At 56.5% G+C, this 20,192-nt stretch overlaps 1 protein-coding gene across 3 annotated transcripts in view; it reads right to left on the reverse strand.

The window, feature by feature from the left end:
• Positions 1-19,281, reverse strand: part of LRFN5 (leucine rich repeat and fibronectin type III domain containing 5) — a 66,620-nt gene extending 47,339 nt beyond the window's left edge. For 2 of the 3 annotated variants that reach the window (XM_076345832.1, XM_076345830.1), the window contains exon 1: positions 18,816-18,900. The gene's annotated coding sequence lies outside the window, so the exon portion shown is untranslated. Of the gene's footprint in view, positions 1-18,815; positions 18,901-19,220 lie in introns of those variants that run through there. The other variant, XM_076345831.1, reaches the window with a different exon arrangement.
• Between the last annotated feature and the right edge of the window lie 911 nt (positions 19,282-20,192).

The raw sequence follows: 20,192 nt of genomic DNA on the forward strand, positions 1-20,192 counted from the left end.
TTGCCTGTTGCTTTCGGAGTGAGCACTGTGACCGCACTCCAAAACCAATCTGCGTATGGGAGTGCTCGTCCCAGCTGGGCTGAGCTGGGGGCTGAGCCCTGGGGTGGAGAGGTTGAGTCCCGGGGTGGAGAGGCTGAGCCCCGGGGTGGGCGCCCACCCGGGAACCTCCCCCAGCGTCCGCTTGTCCTCCAGGGAGGGGAGAGCCACACGGGCCACATGCCAGGGCACATGTGCCCAGGGCAGCACAGAGGAGCTGGAACAACGCACATGCCTGCTACAGGTGACCGCTGAAAAATAACTCTTGCCATGCCCGCCCCCATTCCCGCACAGACACCCGCTGCAAATGAATGAGACAGCGACCTAGGAAAGCTCGCTGGCACACCAGCCCCAGCCCCCCGTTCTGACGGCTAGACACACATTACTTGCTGATCACCTGCAACCTGCACCCGCTTTGGGCGGAGGTGCAGCCTGTACACCCGTCGCTTGCAAGTGGGGCGAAGCCCACCACTGTGCTCGCCTGGGCGCCAGGAGCACTGTGTGCCAGACTCGCCTGGGTGCCAGGACCACTCTGGGCTGCGCTCACCTGGGTGCCAGGACCACACCACCCTCGCCTGGGCACCCAGAGGGTGCCCTGCGCCTGCAGGGTGGCTGCCCCTGCCAGCAGCAGCTCTCTGCCCGGTTCGGACACCTCCGTGCCACAACATCTCTTGGTGCAGTCCCCTTGCTATGCCCCCAGCTCGCCAGCAGCAGCCCCCTGAAATGCCCCTCCTCCTTCCAGAGCCCAGCTGCCTGCCCCTTCTCCTCTCAGTGTCCAAGCCCTTCCCAACATGCGATGCTGAACCAGCACCTCCCGCTCCCGTCCTCCAGTGCCGGCGCTCCACTGCTACAAGGAACCACCCAGCACCTCTCCCCTAACCTCTGGCAGCACCTGCTAATTATAAGCTTTCCAGAATAAACTTCCTTGAAGTGTCTGAGAAAAAAATATAAAAATAAAACCACTAAGACTGGTAACAATAACTATTATTATTTTTAAAAGAAAGCCACAGTGCTGTTGCTCTGGCAGACAGAGGCAGTAATCTCCATCCTCTTGTTCCCTACTTTTCATGAGGGCCAAGCAGCATGGAGAGACAAAGATGAAAAAAAAGAAGGGGTAGTTGTGTATGGGGAGAAGGAAGCAATAAATAAATGGTCTCCATAGACAAGAAGAGCTGTAGGCCAGTCAGAGCCTGCGGGCAGGATGCGAGCCTGCAGGCAGAGCCCCCGTCTCTCAGTGCTGAGGACCTGCCACCCCTGTGGAGTTGACTCCTCATCCTGCGCAGGGACGGGTGCTGAGCTTCCCCTCAGCTGAGATCTGCCATAAGGACAGAATTGCCCAGGCTGAGCAACACTGACTCAGAAACACGACAGGGCAGGAGCTGACCCTTGGGTTTGCTTTTATCTAGTCACTGAAAAACACCATGAAACTTTATGGGGACATGTAAATACCCAGTAGCGGCAGACCAGCATCTCTCAAGCATCACCAAGAGCAGCCACAGTGCTCCGAGGATCCTGTTGGAGGCAGCAGTGGCAACCCGGCCAGCTCCTGAGGTAACGCCTGAACTCCCCAGCGGCAGGTATGTCCCTGCACCAGCAACAGGACCTGCTTGGCTTTGACAGTGACAGGCCAAGAACTAACACTGGACAGCAGCAGCAGCAGCCCAGCATCACCCTGCCACTCTCAGATCAACTGTGACCAGGGGAAGCACCTGGAGGCATCAGCGACAGGTCCATCGCTGCCCAAACACCACCAGTACCACCCTGGAGCTGCTGGGAGAAAAGCAGCCACAAACAGGCTGTGTTAGAAACAGCAGGCAGGAGAGCTGCCAGGAACATTGCCCAGGAAAATATGAACCCTTTCGTTCTCAGGAGCGATGTCCTTAAGGCATGAAATGACTCTCTTTGAACTGAAGGAGAGGAAGGAAGCGAATGCCTGCAATCTCCTGCTCCAGCAATCTGCCTCAATCCTCTGCTCCAGCAATCTGTCTCTGGTGCCTGAGCCACCCCTGAGGACCCCACCTTCACCCCAGCTCAGGGAGGCTGCCCCGGCTCCAGCTGAGGCTCCCCCAGCCAGACTGCCAGTAGGTGCCCACCCCAGCCCCCTGAAGAAGCAGCCATGCATTGACTGGCTGCACCCCAGCCATGGCAGAAATGGGGAAAATGTGCTGCAGATGTGGATTCGTACCAAGCAGCACAAGCGCCGTCTTATCTGCCAGGCTCTGGCATTTAGAGATGACATAGGGGAAATGGTTTTCTTACCCAGCAGTGCAGCAGAGCCACGGCATAAGACAGCTCACACCACTAGAAAGGAATATTGCAATGCTTCACTCTGCTTTACCCATTTAAATTAGGGGAATGTGCTACTTTGCTATTTGCAATCAGTTAAACTCTCATTTACATATGCACACAGAAAAACAAACAAACAAATCCCCAAAGCACTGAGCAATATCTCCTAGTGATACCACAGCAGCCTTTCTTTCACACAATCTCTGAATGAGATCTGACTGTCCTTACTGCATCTTCTCGGCATAAAGAGCTGTCTTCATGTGAAATTTCCTTCCGACATACTGACACTCAGCACATGCACCCACCACGGCACAGCTGGAAATATATTGGAAAAGACTTTTCGCAAAGCAAAGTGATTCCATTTTGAAGCCTGGTGCCCCTCAGTAACCGAGTCTAATGAAATAGCAGAGCGGCTCACACTCATAGTGGAAGGATACAGCCATTAGCTCTGTCCTCTGTGATAACATGCGGGAATACATTGATATAATGTGAAAAATGGGCACTGCGTGGGACACAAGCATCATCACCTCCGCAGAAGTGAAGAGAGATGATGAGTCTCTCAGCTTAAGAAAGACATGGACCTGTTGGAGCGGGTCCAGAAGAGGGCCACAAAAATGATCAGGGGGATGGAACACCTCTCCTATGAAGAAAGGCTGAGAGAGTTGGGGTTGTTCAGCCTGGAGAAGAGAAGGCTCCGGGGAGACCTTATTGCAGTCTGTCAGTACTTAAAGGGGGCTTCTAAAAAAGATGGCGGCAGACTTTTTAGCAGGGCCTGTTGCGACAGGACAAGGGGGAATGGCTTTAAACTAAAAGGGGGTAGATTTAGACTAGATATAAGGACGAAATTTTTGACGCTGAGGGTGGTGAGACACTGGCCCAGGTTGCCCAGAGAGGTGGTGGATGCCCCATCCCTGGAAACATTCCAGGTCAGGTTGGACAGGGTTCTGAGCAACCTGATCTAGTTGAAGATGTCCCTGCCCACGGCAGGGGGGTTGGACTAGATGACCTTTAGAGGTCCCTTCCAACCCAAACTATTCTATGATTCTATGAGACGTCGCAGCCTGACAAATGGGAGGTTTCCTGCAGAAGGATGCACCCCACTGCCCAGCTGCCTGCACTGGCAGGACAGGGACACGGGAGCACACTGCCCCGACAGGCACTGCTGCACACCAGGGCCCTCCCACCACACTCATCCTCCTCCTTCCCACAACATCAGCCTCACCAAGTTTAGAAGGAAGCCCAGCAACGCTGCACGTGAGGAAGGCTACGCAATGCCCCCTCCTTCCCTCTCACCATGAGAGCCTGCACCACCCATCAGCACATGTTTAGGCTACCCTTGAGACGCACTGATCAGCCCTGCCTGCTGCTCCAGCCCTGCTCCAAAATGGCTCTTGGAGCACTGGGATCCTGCCCTCCTTCCCACTCACAGCCTGGCTGACACAACCAACCCACCAGGTTCATGGGTCAATGAAAACGTCTGTCAACACTTGATGGGACAGCACTGGCGAGGCACAGGAGGTCTCAGTCCACTGCACCAAGCAAAACATCGCACAGAGCAGGGTTTTGGGAATCCTGGGCTCTGCCCCTGGTTTGCTGCTCCAAGTGCATGTAGCTGCTGCTCGAGAAGTCGCATCAGCCTCCCAGGCTGCCCAGCCCCGGACCCACAGCAGTTCCCTGCCCAGTGCACGCTCCAGATACGGTGCTGGCCAGCTGCCGTGCTCGGCACCACTAACACGAATAAAGCCGGTCCGAGACTGTCGGAAAGGAAGAGCTTGTGTGAGCCCTCCATGGCCCAGAGAGTGGGAAAGCCCCACTGTGCTCAGGGGCGACCATGGAAGTCCCCGCCAGCATGGCTCCTGTGCAGGAGGCAGTCTGAGCCTTGGCCACCCGCTGCCACCCCTGCTGGGATCCCAGCCGCCCTCTGGAATCCCGCTCGCCCACTCCTCACCCAAAGCCTTGGCCACGTTAACCCTTTGGGAGGGGCATGCTGGGTGCTGCTGGCCAAACCCCAAGCACCAGGCCATGCCCCACTGCCGCAGCAGACACGGCACTGCTGTCTGGGTGCCTGGTGGGACTGCCCCACCCCAGGAATCAGCCCCAGTTTTGGGGTCCGCACGGGTGATGGGTGCAGCATAGGAGGTGCACAGCTCTTGCCCCGGAGGGCGATGCTCCCTGGTAGCCCCGGGGCACAGGAGCTCGCTGGTGGCAGGCAGGGAGCCAGAGCCAGGGTCAGCTTACCAACCCAAAAAGTGTGGCCATGCAGAAGCCCCTCAGCCCCAAAGGTCGGGCTCGGCGCGGTGAGCACAGGGAGTGAGGGGCACAGGGCTGGGGCACAGGGACCGAGCACATCGGGTCGGCCGGGTACAAGGAGCTGCCACCAACCAGTACAGCTGCAACCAACTGGCACAGCTGCAACCACTGCTCTGACAATGCAGAGAGGAAGCTAACGTTTGCAAGGATGATAACATCAACTTCAAATCAAGTCAGGGATGTAGGCAGGTTGCTGTTTCCATTTCTGTCCTCATTTGCTGGGGAACTGACTTCCCTCCATTGTCTTTTTCCCCTTCATTAACTGGTAACAGGTATCCTCCCTCCCTCAGCCCCTCCAACTACCATTAACTCATTCATATGCCATTATCTTGGCTGCGCAAGTGTTGGCTGGTAATTGGGAGCACTGCAGAGACTGTCGTTCCCGGATGCCCAGAGGTGGTGTATTTGCAATTAATTTCATGATGAAACAGCATTCATGCATCAACACGAACTGACATTTAGAAGTATTTAGATACCATCCTACTGCAACATGATTGTATCATATTAGAGTACAAACTTCTTTATGGGAATGAATGCCATGCCAAAGTTACAACCTTAACCAACTGCACATTTTAAAGGAAGCAGCAGGGCACAGGTAAAAAGAAAATAAGACATTGCATCACACAAGGATGGGAAAAGGAAAAATGCCAGGACAGCTGATCACTGCCAGCACGTGGAAACTCACACCAAGCATCATGAGAGAGCTGCTAGGCTGTGACTGACCACAGAGATCCCAAGCTTTCACTTTTGTCCTCCAAGGAAACAGGCTCAAATTTTGTAATTTTCGGAAGGATTTGAAGAAGCTGCTTGAGCTTCATGGAGAGAAGCAGCACCCGGGAGGTTTAAAGCATTACAAATATTGTAGCGGAAGGTGTCAGTCCCAGGAAAACAAGGCGGCTGTGAAGGGCACCGACCATCTGAGCGTTTTGGGCAGACATGCTGCTGGTGCCCACAGCACCAGTGGCACGCGTCCGGCCAGCGGTGCCCTCCCCCGGGAAGAGGGGCTGGGAGGGGGGAGAGCCATGAATCCCTCCTGCTCCCCTGAACCTGCATCTTCTGGGGAAAAGGCATTGAAAGGACGTCTCCTCTGCTAGTACCAAAGTTGGGAAACCTGTATTTTAACCCTTGTCTTTGAAGCCAGGTTGCCATGGTTACCACAGCAGGGCCTCACAGCAACTGGGAAATCAGCATTAATTTCCCCCTGCACCCAAAAAAGTACATGCTTTTCTCCTGTGATGGGTTTTTCTATAAGGAGAGTCAGGATTTTACGATCTAATATCTCACAAATTGTCAGGATGGAGATAAAGGCTTTATTCTCCCGGAAGGCAGGAATCGGTCTGCTGAGGGCTCAGGCTTTCCCCTGCCCTGCAGTAGGCTAGGGCAGCGGGGGGAGAGGGCAGCTCCTCCTCTGCAGCATCCCCAGCTGCTCTGCTCCACTCTGCTCCCCTCCATGCCTGCAACCCAGGGCCGCCCTCCTGCCCTCTTCCGCCTTTTACTTTTTTGGCAGAGCGAACAGGTTACTGCCAGGGCCCTATTTATTTTACCTTCTGTGCCTAGTTTACTGTAAAGACAGCTGCCAGACTACTGGCAGTTTGGGGGTTTCCTTCTGATGAACAGTAACTGGCAGACAAGCAAACTCCCTGCAAAGTGCAACTGAGAAAGTAAGTGCTACAAAATAAGAGCAATTTATTCTAGGGTTTACAAGTCAGGCTTTGGTTCTCAGAGATAATTCTCTTCTGCTGTCAATGCTTATATTATTCCAGCACTGCCAGGCTACATGAGCTGCTTTCACGTCTATGTTTGCACACATGTTTGTAGATACCCTTTTTTCACATTATATTTGCATTCAACATGTAAGAAGGGAGGCATTGCCTGATCTGTGCTGCAAACTAAGCGTAATTTTGTCATGAGATTGGATGGAAAACCAGAGAATGCTTCCAACCAGTATTCATTATTTTGGACAGTGAAACCTCCTGGTCTTTCTGGAAAGTTCTGGTAGTATGGAAATGCCTTTTGTACCCACCTGGTCCCAGCTACGCGCTGGGGCTGGGCTGGCCGAGTTTCATGGTATGCCTCTCACCTGGGAGCAAATCACCTCTCACTGAGATTTAAACTTTAATTTCATCTCCAAATCCTCTGAATTAGCCATATTCTACTCTTGAGTTACTCATGTACAGTCTTACTGATGTAAAAATTTTACATTTCTATTTCTTCACCCCTCTTTGCTGGCAGAAGTGTGCCCAGCCTGTGCATTGCTCTGATGCCAAGGCACCACAAGTCACAAATACCTCTGAGCTCCCCTTTTCAGAGCAGGCCCGTGCAATCACTATGGAAAACATCCACAGTCCTCTGCCTTCCTTGGACTTCTGGGATGTAATCACATGGCCCAGACCTGAAGGATTTCCCTGTGTACAGGACTCAAATCATTTAGGACCCCACCAAAGGGAACAGATGTTTTAGCCCCCGTTTACATCTCCATCCGCATTGTGGCACTCAAGCAGTGGTTCCCAAGCCCACGCCATGGTGCCACGGGCAGCTGGAAATGCGGTACAGCACCCACAGCAGAGCCTGAGCTGGGGACGGGGAGGGGAGCGTGGTCACCCACGGGGTGTGATGTGGTCACCACGCTTTGTACCAGGGGGTACAAAGGGCACACACCATGCCCTCAGACAGACCACGTTTTGGACACAATTTGGTGAAACAGTGCTTTCTGAGCCATGCTGAACATTAAATACCCAGCCTAGATTGAAACCATTTCATAAAGCAACACAGTAGTAAAAGCCTTAACAAAACCCCCTGTTTTAACTAGCGCTCAGCAGTAACCCAGGGCAGCTATTCCAGTGAAGCCGTGCAGGTGCAGGGGCTGGACATCTGTGCTCTGGAAGCCTGGGCGAGCCAGGTCCTGCTCTCCCCCCTGCCATTCCACGCATCCACGCCCTGCGCCTGGAAGAGCCCCATCTGCGGCTCCTCAGCCCAGCAAAGGCAGCAGGGCCAGTGCCGCTGGGCAGCACCTGGGTTTCACCTCCCCAGCAGGCAGCACCAGAGGCTGCAAAAGGTTGACATGGTGGGGTAAGACGTGGTCACGGTGGGTACCACTGCAGTCTCCACGCCCTGCAGCCGGGGCCTCCCCCGGGAAGGCGGTGAGCAAGCACAGGTGCAGGGGACGAGGAAATGGCTGTACAGGATCAGACCAAAGCTTCATCCGGGCTCACCTCCTGTTAGGAGCTGGAGTGGTCGGGAGCAGACACTTGGGAGAGGGTGCAGCACAGTGGGCATCTTGTAGAGTCCCCCCTCCCCTGGCTTCCCCCCAGCTCTGTGCAGGGCATCTGAGAGGTGGCTGCTCCCTTCAGCTCTTGCCGTTCTCGTTCAGAGGGCACACACAAGCGAGCCACCACGCTGGAAAGCAGAGCTCAAGACTCTGACCTGGCTGGCATCCACATCTTGACATCAGCAGGTCAGCCTCTCACTAATTGAATTATACCTGCATTACTTAATAAACAAAGAATACTCTCCACATTATAACGATGTAATCCTTTAATTGGTTTATGAGCGCAGAGTCCCACGGGGAGTGTCACAAATCCATCAGGATGCCCTGAGCACTGCATTTCTGAGCTGGAGAGATAAGCAGTGTCATAACGCCAGCATTCGGTTCTGGGCTGAGCCGGCAAGGAAGCCAAGCCAGCACTCTGCTCTGCTCCACACCGCACTGCACTGCCCAGCACTGGCACCGGCACCAGCACCGCTCTCATGGGCTGCAGAGCCGCCACCGCAGGAGCAGGCGAGTCAGACCCCATCCCCCCAGCACAGTGGCCCTGCCCGTGGAGGCACCCTCCATTGCAGGCTGTCTGCCCACCCCGGTGTGCCGGGGGTGACCCCACTGCTGCGGTGCGCACCACAGAGCCATCCCAGAGCAGGCACGCGGTGCCCCTTCCAGGCAAAATGCAAGGGGAAGGTGAGTGCTGCAACCTCCTCAGGGCACTCCAGCCCCTAATCCGCACTCAGTCCATCAGACCTTACCAACGCAAGTCCTGCCTAACTCCCCAAATACACATGGTGGGGACATTGGGTCCTCATCACCCATCATCTCACCCTAGAAATCCTCTTCTGTTGCACCACACAACTTGCTGACATAGATGTAAACCATGACTACGTCCATGAAACGTAGCATGCTTTGAAAAGGCAGCGGAGCCTTGGCAGAGGGAGACCACACTTAACTTAGCAGAACTCGGATACCCTGCTCCATGACGCCCCATGACTGCAAATGTCAGTTCAGGATCAAGCCTCTAGTGTAAAAAACCCACTTTCACATCTGAATACTCAGCATTACTTCCAAAGTCTGCACTGCTGGCCAAACCAGAGGTTGAGGAGGGGACAGGGCACAGGGGAATGCAGCTGCAGCTGGAACCCCGCGCTTCCACACGCCAGCTGCCCTCCCCGCTGCCCTGTGCTGCCCTGCGCTGTGTGGGGTGCCATCCGCTCGCGGTAGGACGTGTGTGCTGCTCCACAGAGATGTTTCGTTTAGATTTGCCGTGTCCAGCATTACAGGAGAAACACACTGCGCCCTCAGAGTATGAGTGATTCTTCTGATTCATGTGATAGTTGTAATGCTGTTGCCCTTCGCTCTCCTCTTTTATCCTTCACCTCTCTTCACATTCTCAATATAAATCAAGGAAGAATTACTGACCATCAGGGAATCATTTGGGTATCTGATTTCATGTATGGCCTGAATTTCAGCTGGCGATGAGCAAGTCTAGCCTCTCCACAGCATTCTGAGTCTCACATTCTGCTGGCCACAATTTCACTCCTCATTATTGTTATTTATTTATTGTTATTATTTTAACTTTCCAGATGCAATTTAAATACAGTCACATGGTCTGTACATAGGTTTCTTTAATGCTTCTTAGAAGAAATTAAGCTTATTCAGTTCAGCTCGTGGTACCCTTCAGTGAAACTGCGGAAGACAATAATACAGCCCCTACGTGAGCAGCAAGGGGCTGCGACGCTCAAACAGAGCTACTGTGGATGACGTGGCTGAGCAATGCAAGCAATCAAAGGGCATTTACCTAAGCAGTTTATCTTTTACTCATTTTTATATACTGCACAATGCTATGCTAGTAAAGCTCATTTAAAAACTATTTTCCTAATTTATTCCTTTATAAATTAATACAATCTTCATTTGGAACTAGCAGGCAGCTGTAACTATCCATCCTGACCTACTGTGTCTTTTTCCACAGTATTTATCATGTTTTCCTTCTATGAACAGGGAAGGACATGGGGATTACTTCAATCCACAGAAAGTGTTTGTTTGCAGAATACTTCTTAAATAAAACAAGTTAGGAACAGAGTGTCTGACCCAGGGCAGTAATGGGCAATAATGAATACAACAGAAATGTGAGCCCTGGGGGAAGTAACCTCCCATTTCAACCACCGCATCAAAATGTCTATAGGTCAGGCTGCCTGAACACAAGCAGCGAGCGGGAATGTGCTCTGCTTGCTTACTTATAGCCAAGCAAACAGAGACTCTGCGCGGGATGGCAGGGAGAGACAAACACCGCCCCATGACACACACTGCTGTCCCCGCGCCTGCACGGCAGGCAGGACATCAGCCAGGGCATCCCCCGTCCCAGTGCCCAGCGCTTTGCTGTGGGTCGGAGGGGACGCCCCATGACCCTGCACCGCAGCGAGGCGGGGGATGAATCCTTGAGGCGACCTCAGCTCCAGGCAGCCCGACATCCCACAGCCAGGTCTGGAGGCACTCCAGGAAGGGGGGAAGCAGGAGGTGGGCAGCGGCCAGCTCTGCTCTCAGGGCTCCTGGCCGTTCCCCCTCTGACACCCATGCCTCAGAGCTCGCCCGGGCAGCGGCGCTCCCGCGTCCATCTTGACACCCCCAGGACTGCAGCAGTGGGCAGAGCCCGGCGGGTGCCCACCACAAGCAGCACCCGTGACGAGCAGCCAGCCCAGCAGGCCACCTGCGAGTCACTGCTCAGGGTATGCGCCAGCACATCGCACCACCCTGCTCAGTCAAATAACACCCTGTCAGGCTGGGGACCACGTCATGACTCCTCAAGACTCAACGCTAATGGCCAACCCTCACTGAACACCATCGTATGTCATGCAAAGAAATACAAACCTCCCCCTAAGCTGGTAGCCTCTGCAGAGATGTATTTTACTGTAACCCTCCCACCCCACACAGAGAACTGCTAGGCACTGTGATTTTTTTATGGCTTTCTATTAAATTTTTAAAAGCCAGTGTTTTACAGCATGCACAATTCCTCTACTATTTTCAGGAGCTTCTCCACACTGAGGGGTTTCAGAGAACGCCCTGTGCCCCCCGCCCCCGGTAGCACCATGCCTCAGCAGGGACACAGCTACGCAGGCAAACGCGCATCTCACGCACGTGGTGCTGCCCTATGACTGACGTTAAGCGTGATCCTACACGCTTGCAGTAACAAGGGTAATGGCACAGCCAAGAGGGCTCTGAGCCAGGAACACTCTGAGGCGCGTGGACAGTCCTACTGACTGCAGAAGGATTACTCACGTATAGAGTTAAGCCTACATAAGTATGTTAAGTCCCAGTCTGGAAGAAGGACTACACCGCCCGTGCACTGGGCCCTCACCAAAGATGCAGAGAGGCAAGAAGCCACGCTCAGCTCCTGCACCAGCAGAGCTCTGAAATGGCTCCAGTGGAAGTGCTCCACTCTAATGACGCTGAAGGTACAAGAATTACACCCTGGGGTGCTGAAGTTTTCTGAAGAAACTATTAAAAAACCAAAAGACTGCTTTATACCACTAGGATAAGACAAAAGCATTGCTCTGCAACTTTTAATTGCAAAAACAATTGTGAAGGCAATGGCTGGGCTGAACAGCAATTACACCAAGTTGCTCACTGTGGGAGCACAGTATTCACCCATCACTGCACACATACACAGCTATGCACGTACTTCTGTTTCTCAAACCATGAGCTGAAATATCTTCTTTCTCTCTGGAACAGGAGCAAACCTCCTCATCTCGGACAAAGAGATGCCGTAGGGCACTAACCACGTCCCCACAGGTATTTCCAGCATGCACTAGACCACGACGGGAGGGCTTCTCGCTGCTTGCCGACATGGGGATGCAGGAGAGGGGAGGTGTAAATGGGGCATCTGCGGTGCCCACCTGCAGTGAGAGAAGGCTCCGTGCAAGGGAACAAGGGCAACTGGAGAGGAGACTGCACCCTCAAAACTGTTCACTAAGTGCAATCCTTGCCAGGTGCTTGGGGACAAGAACATATCTGTTTGGAGCGGCACAATCCATCACTGCTAAGGCCAGGGCACCAAGTGATGAGCAGCCCAAGGAGGGGTCCCTGTGCGGGCACTCTGCTTGCAAATGTCGGGCAGAGCCTCTGCAGCAACATGTCACCCGGAGGGCCGGTCCTCTCCATGTACACCCCATAGTCCCAGTCCCCAGCACAGCGCATCCACAGCTCTTCCCAGCCTGTGTGCCGGCTCCCTTCCCACTATTTCCCCCAGCAGCAGGGCATGCACACGTAGCTCAAACACAGAGAAGTCACAGAGGTGCAGCACGGAGCTGGGATATGCAAGAAAACCTCTCTAGGATCCAAAGCCATAACCTATAGAGCCCGAGTGCTGCCAGACCCACAAGTGACACTACGAGGAAAGATCATCATCCGGATCTACCCGCAGCACATCCCCAGCCCCACCACCGGCCGTGCCAGAGGACTCCTGCACAGCGCCTGTCAGGACACTGCTGTTGTGCATTGGCAAACACCACTAGAGCCTGAACTGGGGCTTGTGCTGTTCTCATCTCGTTTCCTTACACTGTAGCAGTGGAAGACGCTCAATTTTCTGTGTTGGCTTGCACGGGTTTGGGGGGAGCATTCAGGGTCCCGCTGCTCTCCCGACCAGGTGCCACCAGTCTGCAGACCCCTCTCCCATGGCCGAGGCTCAGCCGGCAGCAGGAGAGCGGCAGTCGCTGCTCTGGAGCTGCAGTCTGGAGCCTGGCCCTGACCCACGAGAGCAGAATTGCCGTAGCCAGGCTCCGGCAGAGATGAGATGCAATGCTGACGTGTCAGGAGGAGCCCCGAGCACAGCAAATCTGCCCACGGCACAGCAAAAACAGCTTTGTACAGCGCGGCAGAGCTGAATCACGGTCCCGAATAGAAGGCTCTCTTGTGAAACACCACGTACCCGGCAGAACCACTGAGTCACAGCTGACAAGGCGACAAATCCTGCTCGCCTTACTCAGACCTGCTCCCACAGAGCTGTATCAGGGGGTCTTTACATCAAGTATTTTAAAAGCGCGTTGGTGAAAACAAAAACAATGCAGCTACCAGAGCATCAGCAGTGCTGCCAACTGTACGTGCCTTTCTTTGCTGGGGCAGAGACTTCACATAACGGGTAAACTCTTAACTCTGGCTAAAACCCAGTGAAGTTTAACCCACACATCACCCACGTGCAGCAGAACATCTCTGCATTACTTCTCAGTGCTGTTAAAGAAATCCCATCCCAAATCCTGGGACCAGCAGCACTGTCACCAGGGTACTGAAAACAGATTTTGGAGCTTCCTCTCGGCGTGACTTTTTCTACCGTGCTTTTTCTTCCTTGTATGTGTTTTCCTTGTACGTCTGCTGTATTACAGCCAGTGGTCAGTCTTTCTGCTATGGGAGGCACACAGCTGTCACACCTCACTGCTGTGGGATCTTCCGTCAAGCTCAGGCCTCCTGCTCCTCTGTCGCCCTTGGCCAAGCACAGAGACTAGGCAGTACAAAGAATTAGAAAGAAATACCCAGGGAATATCAGATATCTGGCAACGTAACAATGCTAAGGCAATGAAAACTAAAGAGTTTTATCTGTCTCCAATCCAAAAGAAGTCCAACGTGATCTTGACAGACAAGCCTGAACAAAAACTTTAAGGGAAAAAAAAAGATATTCCACTTTGAAGTAAAGCTAGCCAATTGTGTTTTCATGGAAATGTTTTGCTAAGAGACAGTTCCTGGTGACAAACTTCATCTAGAAGAGCAACCTCAAAAGCAAGGCATTGGACACGGGTTTTGCAGCATCAGGAACCAGCTTCAAACACTCAGTTACTGCTGGCCACATGCTACGCAATTAGAGAGGCATTCACCGAGGTTCCTATTATTGCTTGAATTAGCCATTTGACAAATCACCTTTTGTATTATTCAGCTTCCTTGGGACAAATATTATTTGTAGAGTGATTTATTCCACGGGAACACGAGAGCTGCTGCCCGGCTCAGGCCGCAGGCACAGCGTGCCCAGCCTGCGTTCCAGCCAGCCGCACCGAGGCAGGGGACGGCAGGCCATCCAGGACAAGGGCATGCAGGCAGGTAGCCCTTCGGACACCGCAGACTCCCTTAGAACCATTTAAAGAATGGGACAATTAGGCAGTTAGAGCAGCTGCCATGTAAATCTGTGCCCGCCGGTCCTTGGCAGGGCATGGCTCCTGGCACCACACCATTTCACTGCGCTATGCACCTCTGTCTAGTGGAGCCCGGACCCCAGACTGAGGGGCCAGAGCTATCCCGGGGGGTACAGCACCTGTCCTCGGGCTACCCTGGGCATGTAGCGACCCAGCTCAAGGGGCTGAGGGCCAGGACCTCCTCTGAGACCCCTGCCTTCACCCTCTCCTCGCCCCATCTCCTCCCCCATGAATACCAATCCCTCTCCCTCCCTCTGTAGCCTCTCTTAGTTCTCCAAGAACCATCAGTGAGAGCTTGCCACAGAAAATAAAATGATTGTCATTACTATTTCATGACGGGCTGCAGGCCAGTCAGACAGCCATTACTATCATCACCACAACCCAAGGAGCAATCCTGTTTGTTGTTTGGGAGTATATCAGAGGTCTCCATCCCTCCTCAGGAGCCCCACAAGACCTTTGCTAGCTCCAGAGAAATGCATACATGGACACAGACTCACCCCTCTGCAGCAGGGATATGTGGGAATGCTTATGATAGCCTGGAATTAGGGCACTGTCTTTAACCCCTGGGTCTGCAACACCATTTCCAAAACACGACCTGGACAGCCATTACCATCCCTCTCCACCCCAGCGTGCAGTGACACCGCTGCTCTGATCAGCTCCTCCACCAGCAGCTCCCCGCCGTGCCACCACGGAGCGGGTGCAGCACGCAGCAGGCTGCCAGGCACTGCTGGCTCGGGGCTCCAGCCACAGCAGCTGCTGCGCACCAAGACCTGCAGCTCTATGGGAATGGACCGTTGAGTTCATCTATGAAGGAGAATCCCGCTCCCTCTTCTCTGAACTCCTCCCTGTTTCCATCGCAGGGTGGGTCCCACTGCAGAGCTCCTATGGGATGGGGCCACCCGGCAGGAGAACCAATGCCAAAGGCACCCACCGGCTCCCCGACCTGCTACACGCCCCGAGCAAATGAGAAGTTACTTCTTCTTCAAGATTTGTCATTTTGTTTTCAAAACGATGTCTCAAACTTCAGGGTACCAGAAGGTGTATCTGACTAATTAGAAACAAATGTTTCTATTTCTTTGCAAAGTACAGGATTATTTTATATATATTTCTAGAAAGAATGGTTCGCTCTTAAGCAACAAAACTTTATACTGGTTTGGATTTGGCTTTCCAGGCTTGAGCATGTCTCCAGTATTGCTTCTGTTCGACCACATTTGTTTCTGCTATCCATCTACATGGACAACATGCTTTTATCTCCAAAGCATTTTAGGTAACTATGTCAAGAATAGTTTTTATTTAAAACACACACACACACACACACCTCTCAGCACGGAACTCATCAAATAGTGTCAGCGAGCACATTTTAATAGCACGATATTGAAAAGTAATTTTACTACTAGCTAGAAAAGTCTGAAAACTGCAGAGGATATATTTAGATGTGTATAAATAGACAACACTCAGTGATGTCTGGTCAAAGGAGTACAAATCTTCCCTAATGCATGGAATATGCCTGGCCCAAAATGCTTCAATAGCACTTAGACAAGCCTTTTCTATTTGGCTCAAGTTCTGCAGGCCCGTTAATAGCAAAGCTATTAGAATGATTTTCTGGACCGGTTGCTTGCTCAGAGAACATTCAAAAGATTGCTCTATAAAACTGAACCTGTTACCACATCTGAAAGCATAGGCAATATTGATCAGCAATGGAAAGCCATTAGCTCTCCAGCGTCTGAAATACCTCCATGTGCCCCAGCGGATGGACAAGCCCTCCAGGCACCTCGGGGTGCTCCATCTTTTCAAGGTGCTTTCAGCTTGCAGGCAACCCTTGCTTGCCAAGCCCGTCCCTCCTGGCACACCTGCCTTTGCATCTCCTCAGCTCTGGGGGAGAAACCACACACTCAGCCATGCGCAGTGACAGTAGCCCACAGGAGATCTGTTTGGGGAAGATCTGGTTCCTCCTTGCCATGCTGCTCTGCTACATTTCTTCTCAGGTTCCATCTGTTTTGTCCCATACACCCAGTCAGCCCGGTTCCTGGGTTGGGCAGCCAACCTTCTTCCCCTGTCTTACAACCACAGCCTGTCACCGTTCATACCTATGGTGGCAAACGGGAGCCTCACCAGATTACAAGAGTTGTATGAAAAATTCAACCCAAGCCCCTAGGAAACCATCCTGAACAGAGTCCAGCCCTTCTCCTGGTCACAAACAGAAGACAGGAACGCTCAGCCCACCAGCTCTCGCTGGAACAGGACAGTGGGGAGCCCACTCCTGCAGCTGCAAGTGTCTTGGTAAACAGGTGAACTAGTTCAGCTTTGAACTCATACTAGGCACCTGAAATATCCAGGGTTTACTTCCACTGACTGCACTGCCATGATAAAACCAGTAATTGCTCTTTCTGAAAGCAGAAAGGCAAGCTAATGTGCCAGGAGAAGCTTCTTAGTGAGGCTTGTGACTCGAGGCCTAACTGGCAAGCTCTGGCGTGCATTCTGATACAGTCTTACGCATTTAAATGCATTTATTATGCATTTAAACAAATGCATAATCCCTTGAGTACAGTATATATTTAGAAACTTAGATCAGGAAGGTGTTTGTACACTGAGAACCCTCGGGCTCTGGTACGGCTCTTTGTGCAGAATCAAACCCAACTCCCAGATCAGCAGAGAAATCGCCAGGCCTTGCTCTGGAGCCCACCGGCACACCTCCACCTGCCAGGACAGACCGCGGCAGCACCACGGAACCCTGGGGGCTGACACCAAGGCAAAGCCCGTACACAGCCCACAGCATTTGGGGAATGTCTCTAAGCTACCAGGGAGCCCAGCCAGAGTCCCTGAGGCAGCACAAGGCGCACACAGCCCTGAGTATCCAGGTCCAGGGCAGCCCGGGCATGCCAGGAGGCAGCCCTACTGTACCACGGCAGAACCGGTCCCAGCAGGCATGGTCAGTTTGGGCATCTCCGCACCGTGCTCCTGGACACACCCGCGGCCAGGATCAGTACTGCCAGAGCCAGCCAGGGCCCCTCCACACAGGCAGCCACCCGTAGACACGCAGCAGTAACCAAAAAGGCTCTGAAGACCAGGGATGGATCCATCTCATCTCACTGGTCTGGCTGCGCTGACTTGAACAGGCCTGGGCACACCAGCACTCACCCGAGGATGCTCAGAAGGAACGAACCGACACCACATTGCTTTGGGAACATGTGAAATGTAAGCATGGCTGGGAAAGATCATTATGACTGGGAAAGACAGCACGATGGCCAAGGCACACGACTCCTGGCCTGTCCAGCTCCGTGACAGTCAGCTGGAGACTGTAATGGGCTGGGCTTAGCTGGAGGCACCCAGCTTTCCCACCCCCATCCTGGGGGATTGGTGAGGTCATGTTCATACCCACAACTGAGACTAACGCATCCTTCTGCTTTAGACACTCAACGCAATAAGAAGCAGCCCCTGCCCCAGAGACACGATGGACCAGGCGAGAGGAAACACTGCTGTCCACTGCCACAGATGGAAATGAGAGAGGGCAGTGCTCACGTTAACTCTCATGGCAGACCTGAGCGGGCTCCCTGTGCATCCCAGCCTGTGCTGGCAAGCACAGGAAGGGGCTTTCATTATCACTTCTAGCCCAGCTGTGCCCGTGCCTCCCTAGGTGTGATGGCCCCCGAAGCAGGCCTGTGCACACTCTCCCTCCACGGGCCTCTCCTCGGCTCCGGCTGCTCCCAAGAACCAGGACGTTTGTGTGCTCCTGACACCAACATGGCTGCGAGGTTTCCGCTGGCTCCTCTACAACTGCTCTGCCATCTCCCCTAACGGGAACCTTCCAGCAGGAAAAAAGGTTTATCTTGTCCTACATTTGCCTTCCTGCAGATGAGAAGTGTTCACTACAAAGAGGACGGAGGGGAGGGGAAGGGAGAGCAGTGCATACGTATCCTGGGATGCTGGGGAGAAGCGGCAGCCCTCCAGGGCAGAGAAGCCAGGAGAGACGTGTGTGCCTGGGCGAGGGCTGCAGGACGGGGCGACCGTCGGGAGGGCAGGGGCAGGCGAGAAGCGGAAGGCAGGGAGCCGCGGATTTCCCTCTCCCTCCGGGGGAGCTCCGCACCGCCCCCACCGCCTGAGGAGCAGAGCCGGCCGCGGCCCCGGCCCTCGCGGGAGCGCCCCGGCTGCCTCCGCGCACGGCGGCGGCCCCGCGGCGCCTCGGCCCGAGCACGGGCAGCGCCCGCCGCGCCTCGCCTCGCCTCGCCTCGCCCCGCCGCAGCGCCGCGGCCGCGCTTCCGCGGCACCGCGCGGGCGGAGACTGCGCGCCCGCGGCTGCAGACGGCCCCGCCGCGCTCCCGCCGAGGGCCCGGCCCGGCCCGGCGGTGCCGGCGCTCCCCGGGCGACAGCAGCAGCGCGCCGCGGCGCGGAGGGGGCGGCGGCCGCCGCGGCCCACACGGCCCTGCAGCACCCCCAGCCGCGGGCGGCCGCCGGCGCCGTCCCGCGGGCAGCGGCGGCAGCGCGGCCCGGCCCGTCCGCGGGACACCCGCCCCGCCGCGCGGCCTCCGCGCAGCCTCCGCGCCGCTCCGCGCCCCGCGGCCGCCGCCCTCCCGGGAGGAGCGTCCCGCCGCCGCCGCCCCCGGCCACGTCCGCCGCGCTGCGGGGCTCGCCCTGCCCGGGCCGGCTCGGGACCCCGCCGCGGCCGCCCCCCCCCGCGCCCCGTCCCCCGTGAATAAGTACCGCGGGCTGCAATGCAGATGGAGCCGGGCACGGCAGCCCTCCGCGATTACCTGGCGCCTCCCGGGGAAGGACGGCGTCCGGAGCGCTTCCCCTGCAGGTGCGGCCGCGGCCGGGCTCCGGCGGGCTCCGGGGTCTGGCGGCGGGCAGGCTGGCCGCCTCTCCGCCCTGTGCCGGCGCTCACCAGCCGCATCCTAGAGCGGCTTCGCGGCGGCGGCGGCTGCCCGCGGCCGGGGCGGGCAGGGCAGCCCGCGCGGACGGCCCCATGCGGCGCGGCGGCGCGGCTCCGGCGGCGGGCAGCGGCAGGCAGCGCACATGCACACACGCACAGGCGGCGGCGGGCGGGAGGCGGGGGGACGGCGCGGGGCACGCAGCGGCGCAGCCCGCCGAGCCCGCTCGCATCGCCCCGCCGCGGGCAGCCCGCTCCGCGCCCGCCGGCCGGTGACCTTGCCGTGTACCTGCGCCAGGTTAATCCTCGCAAAGCGCTCCCGCTCCGCGCCCCGCTGCGTAATCCTGCGCGCCGGGGCGCTGCCGCTGGACGGACGGAGGGACGGACGGACGGGGACGGGGCGAGGAGCGCGGCCGCGGTCAGCCCCGCCGCCGGGCCGGCGCCTCCCCGGGGGGCGGCTACCGCGGAACGGCCGCGCAGCGCGCAGGGGCGGCCGGCGGCAGGGCCATGCGGCTCCGCGCCGCTCCGCGCCGGGCGCGCTCAGGCGGAGCAGCCGCGGCGCCGGGCGCCGCGGCGGGGCAGGGCGGGGTGCTCGGCTCCCGCGGCTCGCCCCTCCGCGCCGCCGGCTGCCGCCCTGCCCCGGCCCCGGCCCCGGGCAGCCGCGCCGCTCGCTGCAGCATGGAGGCAGCCGCCGCCTCCCCCGCGCCGCGCCGCGCCGGGGCGGGCTGGAGGAGCCGGGCGCCTCCCCGCCCCGCCGCACGCACGGCTGAGCCGCAGCAGCCCGGCCGCCGCGCAGACGTGCCGCCGGGCCGCCCCCCGCCGCGCCGGGCACGGGGCTCCGCTCGGCCGGGCGGGGGCCGGGGAGCGGGCACGGGCACCGGCACGGCCGCAGACACGCCTCTGCCTGCCCCGCCGCGCCGGGGCCGGGCTGCGGTGGCGGGGACCGAGCGCGGCCGCGGCCCTCGGGGCGCCCCCGCCCAGCCCTCCGCTGCGGCCGCGGGGGGCCGGGAGCCCCGCGGGGCCGGAGCGCCGGGGCGGGCGGGGTGTCGCGGTGCCGGGCGGGGGCCGCCGCTGCTGGGGGGCGCGGGGACCGCTGTAGTCCTGCGTGGTGCGTTCGGGTTTTGACCTGATTGTTTATCCGGCAAATGCACTGGCAGAATTAGCCCGCGGCGCCAGGAGCAGGTACGCGAAGGTACGAGACAGCGGCGGAGGCCCGGCTCTGACCTGCATGGTGGCTTGGCTGCTGCGCACCCTCCGGGAG

The sequence above is a fragment of the Aptenodytes patagonicus genome, chromosome 7 (assembly GCF_965638725.1).
Source record: "Aptenodytes patagonicus chromosome 7, bAptPat1.pri.cur, whole genome shotgun sequence".
Taxonomy (NCBI): Eukaryota; Metazoa; Chordata; class Aves; order Sphenisciformes; family Spheniscidae; genus Aptenodytes; species Aptenodytes patagonicus.